This window comes from Brachyistius frenatus, unplaced genomic scaffold, assembly GCF_029030835.1.
Source record: "Brachyistius frenatus isolate BFR_SWC_R1_liver_20210118 unplaced genomic scaffold, ASM2903083v1 Contig_241, whole genome shotgun sequence".
Classification (NCBI taxonomy): Eukaryota; Metazoa; Chordata; class Actinopteri; family Embiotocidae; genus Brachyistius; species Brachyistius frenatus.
The window spans coordinates 303,312-309,787 of record NW_027210840.1 but is presented as its reverse complement, the minus strand read 5'-3'; positions in this window follow the sequence as shown (position 1 = coordinate 309,787).

Genomic DNA, 6,476 nt, shown 5'->3' with positions numbered 1-6,476 from the left:
TCGGTGTCCGCTACATGTAAACCTCCGGGAAATATTCCGCTATAATCCTCCGCATCCGTGCCGGGAACTCATCTCACAATACCACCAGAAAACACAGGAGCACTTTTGGCTCAGGACGACAGCAGGCTCCCGCTGCCTCGGCTCAACGGGCCGCTCCGCTGAACCAAAAACCTGCAAAAAAAAAAAAAAAAAAACCCTGCAAAAAAACAACAACCCCGAAGTGACGTAGCAGAATCCGCTCCGCTAAAAACACAAGAGGAACAGCTGAGGAAGAACCAGGGAGCAGCGGCGGTCCAAAGTCAGTGGGACGGAAACATCAACTTGTTCCGAGTGGAAAAAACAAAAAAACAAAAACGATGCTGAGTTTTCATCCTGAGGGAAAGAAAAAAAAAAAAAAAAAAAAAAAGATGCGCAGATCAGAGAAGTGGCGCAGTCTGCACACGAGTCCTCCTCATCCTCTGCGGTTCTCCACGAACACACTACAGCTCGAATGAACGCAGGGAAAGCTCAAAGTATTTCCATTTTCTGCTCTGCATCAGCGGACTCTCCAATTAGTGCCGCACAGGAGCGACTAGGGGGGACGGCGGGGGCGCGCATTCCACTGGCGGGCACGGCCGACACAGATTTCTGACGGGGGCGCGCTCCGAGAGGCTTCTCGTTGAGTGCAGCACAAGGGGGGGGGGGGGGGGGGGGGACGCGAGGATAGGTGTGCGCGGGCACGTGGGAGAGTCTCCTGGAAACACAGGCCGAGCGTATCCGCGCCGGCGCGTTCACGAGCGGGCCCCGCCGTCCAATCAGCGCGCAGATGAGAGCTGGAGGTTTTTATACCGGAGCTGCAGTGGCGCGTGCTGGATGTGGGTCAGAGGTTAGAGCTGTAAATAATGCAGCAGGAGAAGAACTCGGGAGGTCCCAACATGCACTGGTGATGCTGCATGGATCTCAGATCATCATCATCATCAGAGATCATCATCATCATCATCATCAACATCCAGGACATGGTCCAACCTTACACCCCAGCCCGTTCACTCCGCTCTGCATCGGCCAATCGGCTTGTCGCTCCCTCCCTGCGATCTAAACACTCTACAACAGGGGTGTCAAACATACGGCCCGCGGGGCCGGATCCGGCCCGCCAGGGGGTCCAGCTCGGCCCGCCGGATGACTTCGCTAAGCGTGAAAATTACAGAAAGACATAAATTGCATTTCTATGAGAATATGGAGGTTTATGAGTACAAACGTTTTTTTTTTTTTTTTTTTTTTTTAATCGATCCAGTAATTGCTTCAAAAACAGCGTAAATGCGACGTCTGCTCCGGAGGAAGAAGCGCTCGGTGCCACAGGCAGCAGCGCTCGCTGTTAGGGAATCTGCAGAGGAGTGCCGGGGCAGATGAACAGTGGGCTGATGTCTGAGTTTTTGGTCTTTATGTTTCTAGTTTATTGTAGAAAGACCTTAAAATAGGGTTTATCATCCAAAAACCTTCACCAATGATTTAAACATAGAGAAATATTGTCGTTATGTATGCGTTATTATGCTATGATTTTACTGGTCTGGCCCACTTGAGATCAAAGCGGGCAGTATGTGGCCCCTTAACTAAAATGAGTTTGACACCCCTGCTCTACAACATCACGACTGTTCGCCGTCCCGGCTCCTAAATGGTGGAATGAGCTCCCCAACAACATCAGGACAGCGGAAACTCTGTACATCTTCCGCCGAAAACCAAAACCACACCTCTTACCTTGAACACTTCACCTTGAATAGGAAAAAAAAAGTGGCACTTATTGCACTTTGTAGTTCGGCTTTCTTGAAGAAAATTGTATTTTCTTGATTCCTGTTGTTCTGAATTTGTACCCTCACGGTTGAAATGCATTTATTGTAAGTCGCTTTGGATAAAAGCGTCAGCTAAATGAAATGTAATGTAATCACCACCATCACTATCATCACCAGAGATCATCATCATCATCATCATCATCATCATCAAAAAATGATGAGTAGCAGAATTTCCTCAGTGATGTGATTTTGAACTATCATATTTAAAAATGCTTCCATCTGCAGTTACTCACCTGTTCTGATTGCTCTTTTTTCTTCTTTTTTTTTTATCACTGTGACTTTTTATGTGTATAAAACATTACTTTAAAAAAAAAACTAATCTTTTGATCTGCAGAAGTGAAATTTATTTTGATTTATAATAGCAAAAATTTTAAACACAATATTTTTACAAAATAAAATAACTCAGTGCAGGGGCATAAAAACCCATAACACCTGATAATGTAAAAAAAAAAAATACAGTTATAGAAAACAAAGTTCGCATACAGAAATTATATCATTTACAGAAGTTAAATGTTTTTTTTAGCATTTAATAGAGAAACAGATTTTTATCAGAAGGGAGTTGTTTTTAAAAAAAATGTATTTAAATTATGTATGTAATTTTAATTTTATTATTATGATTTATTGTCGGAAAAACCTGCTAATTGAAAATTAGTGAGAATGAGTTTGTTAGCTGAATGACGTCATCAGCTATTAGCTTAGCCACCTGACACAGGTAAGCTAACTAGCGCGACAACGATCTTCGTGAAGGCTGTTTTCATTCCAAGTTCAGTCGCTTGATATTAGCCGACATGAATATACTACGTCACTAACTAGTTAACCGACCGGTTCCTACCTCTGACCAGCGGGTCGCTGGTCGGTCGTCACGGCCCGGTGACGTACGGAAGCTCCGAATCCGAAATCTGACCGAACTTTAGCGGTTTTAGCCTTTTTTTTTTTTTTTTTTTTTACTGACATTGTAGGCGGAGTCAAACGGCTTGTGATTGGCTGGAAGTCCGTTCAATCAATCGAATTTGACCAATGGGTATTCGTGCTCCCGCAACTCCAGTGTGACTCAACGGAAGTGAGGCCCGTCAGCCCGGCTGGACGCGGCCCGGTCCGGTACCGTGCTCGATACCGGGGGCTGTCAATCACACACGAGACAAAGGACTAATCCGGGCCAAAATATTTTTATTCTTCTTTTTAGTGCAATAAAACTACAACAAAGAATAAAAAATAAGTCTTTTAATGATGTTTCAATAACAAAAATAATAATAAACATTTTGGTGCTTTTTCTTGTTAATGTATAAACTTTTTTTTTAAATAAAAAAATTATAATTTTATAATAAATAACAATTATGTATTTGCATCTTCAGGGCTGACGTTCCTCTTTTTAAGAGACAAAATAATAATAATATCTGGATAGTAGTGGGTGTCTTTATCAGCAGTAAAGTAACATAGCCTGACTTTAATGCAGAAAAACACAATATATATACAATTAAGAAAAAAGGGGGTTTGACTAAATGTGACTGAACTTTAAGTAAAAACTATTTTCTGATTTCATCCAGTGCATTTTGAAGACACAAAGTCTCTGACAAAGAATAAACAATCATCTCCTAATATTGTAAATATAACAAATTAATGGGTGCCTGGGGGGTGGGGGGTGGGGGTGGGGGACTGGTATCATGACTTCGTGCCTTTGAGCATGTCGTCAGCCTGTGTGCAAACAGAACGACACGGAGGTTCAACACAACGTGTTGTGACAGCAGACAGAGACAGATGTCTGCATGTGCAGCCATGGAAGCGCACACACGGAGTCACATGACCAGATCAGATCCCCTCTGGGTGCTGAACCCCCCCCCCCACACACACACACACATACACATACACACACACACACATACACACACATGCAGGAAGGAAAGTAGGCCAACATGCTGCAGGCTGAGTTGTACTCACTGAAACACTTGATGTTCAGGGTTCTCAGAGGATGACCAACTCTCTGTCCTCCTCAGAAAAACAACATGCCGAGTCACATCTTCGATCTCACAGACGGATGACCAGATCGTGGTCCCAGCGTTTTCCATCCAGCAGGTGGCGCTCTAAGCATAGCGGACCTCTGGCCTGTTGACCGATTTATCTCTTTATTGATTGAAACAAACTGGGCTAACCTTAGCTCTGGTTAACAGGTTAGCTCGGAGTTTGCGAGTCGACCAAAACAGAAATCAGACATTTTACCGACACGTCATACTCACTTTGTAACTTTTCTGAGGACCAGTCTGAAATGAAAAGGAGTCATAAAATCCAGCAGTTCAATCCAGCTGTGTGTGACCTCACATCTCTGCATACAGCAGTGGAAAAAAAGAAAAACTGCTGAAAAATGCACGAGGGTTGTGACTTCGTTGGTTTAAACTGCGGCTCTGGGCGGGTTCTGTCGGGAACAAAGACGGGCTGTCAGGAAAATACAAAACGAATATAAATAAATGATAAATCGACTCGATAACAACAAAAAAACCAAACTGAAAACATGTTGAAATGTCTTCATAGAAGTCTGTTTGGCAGCTTTCAGTCTCCTTCGCGTTTTTACTCTCCTGGAGTTTGGACCGATGCAGAAGTGTCTTCAGCTGCAATACCACCGAGTGCCACTAGAGGTCGGCTCCAAAAAGCCTCCGGCTCCACAGACTCCCATTCAACTTCTCTCGTCAAATACAAAGTGAATAAAATGTCTCCAGCAGTTATCTCGGTGTTGTTAGTTAAAGTCGCTCCTTCTTATTAGTTTTCTGGAGATCCATCTGAAAATAATCCCTCATTCATTAGAAAATAAGCTTTAAAAAGACCTGTTTTTGGGGGGCGTGTCTGTTTGATTGACAGGCCTGTGGTGCAGTCAGGTTACAGCTATCGGTGGGCGGGACGTAGTATCGTCAGGTTTCCAATCGGATCGGTCAGATCCACCGCTGGCTCCTCCCCCACCTCGTTCAAATATGGTCACTTCCTGCTCCAAACCGCTCCGAACTAGCAAAGATGGTGACGGACAGAATCTGAACTGGAGGCTTCATAACGTTCACAAACCAACGATGACATCACTGATGGCTGCTGATTGGTCCAGACGGTGATCCAGCAGGTGTCTGCTTCCTGGTATCCAGGTTTCGTAGAGGTCTTCAGTTTTTGTCCTGACGTGCAGTGAACTGTTGGATCTTTTATCTACAGGCGGGTGTTTTTCTAACTTGTCCAACCAGTATAATTTGCCAAAGAGTTTAAAATCTTTTGTAACTGAGAAGTTTCTGGTTTTGATTTTTTTTTTTATAAATTTGCACAAAAATCTAGAAGTAGTTTTCACGTTGACGCGGTGGGTTGTTGAGTTTAGATTAATGAGAGTTAAATGCACTTTAATTAGTAGATAGATTAGAATGCATTTCATCCATTTTGTCTTTCAGTTGAAATTATATATATATAAAAAAAGTAATAAATAAACTGCATCTGCAGTTTTTTGTTTTTTTTTAAGTTGTGCACTAAAAAAAGAGAGTTGGAACAATTTCTGCCAAAGTTTTTGTAGAAACTGTTGTCTGATGTGAAAACATCACTGTCAGCCTGAAGAACATGTTATTAACACGCATGAGCATCAGGTCAGATATGTGATATATTCTGCACATCAACACAGGAGCTGTCCTGTATGTGATCAACATATTAGCATCAGTCCCGTTACTGGTTCATAAAGGGACATGTCGCCCTCTGGTGGACGCAAGCTGTCATTTCTTTCTCAGAAAACCACCTGTTTTGTCTTTTTCTCTCCCACCCTCTCCATCTTTATCTCCTCCTTCTCCTCCTCCATATTTACCTTTACCTCCTCCATCTTTCCTGGCTCCTCCTCCTCCTCCTCCTCCAAGAGAACTTCTTGAGGGAACTTCTTGAGTTCATTGAATTCACTGAATGTTCACTTGGACTCCAGGAGAAGCGTATTTGAATTCGGGGGTCAAAGGTCACTGTGACCTCACAGAACACATTTGTGGCCAAAACAAAAATTTCAAACACTGATTATGTCAAAAATTTTACAGAAACAACCAAACTTTACTCTTTAAATGAGTGTCTTTGAAGCGTTAATTCTAGAATGAAACACTGAAGTTGTTGCACACAGACTGTATATTTATGAAAGAAGACATCAGACAGGAGACAGTTATGACTAACATATATTATGATATACTTGGCTAAATAAAAGTAGATTTTTTTAATTTTTTTTTTTATACAAAGAACAGAAATACGGCAGACGTAAAGGCACAAGTTCAGAAAAGAAAACATTTGGCTCCATTTTGTTTTTTATATATATATATATATATATTGGCTACAGTCTGACATCAGAGTCCGACATCACAGGTTGATTGACAGGGCGGCGTCAGGAGGAGGAGGAGTCACGCTCCCATCACACAGGGAGGAACCACGAGCGACCGGGACGCAGGATTAAAAAGGCCACGTTAATGCTTACGTAGTGTGAATATTACAAACAGATCAGACTGAGGAGGACGAACAGAAGCGTCAATCTTCATCACTTTTGAACACTCGAGTGTCCCTCCCGCCTCATTTCCACGGTTACGGACGTTAAAGATCAAACTCTCGAGTTTCTGCTGTTTGTTTTTTTTTTTGTTTTTTTTTAAATCAGCGCAGGACAAACAACAACAACAAATC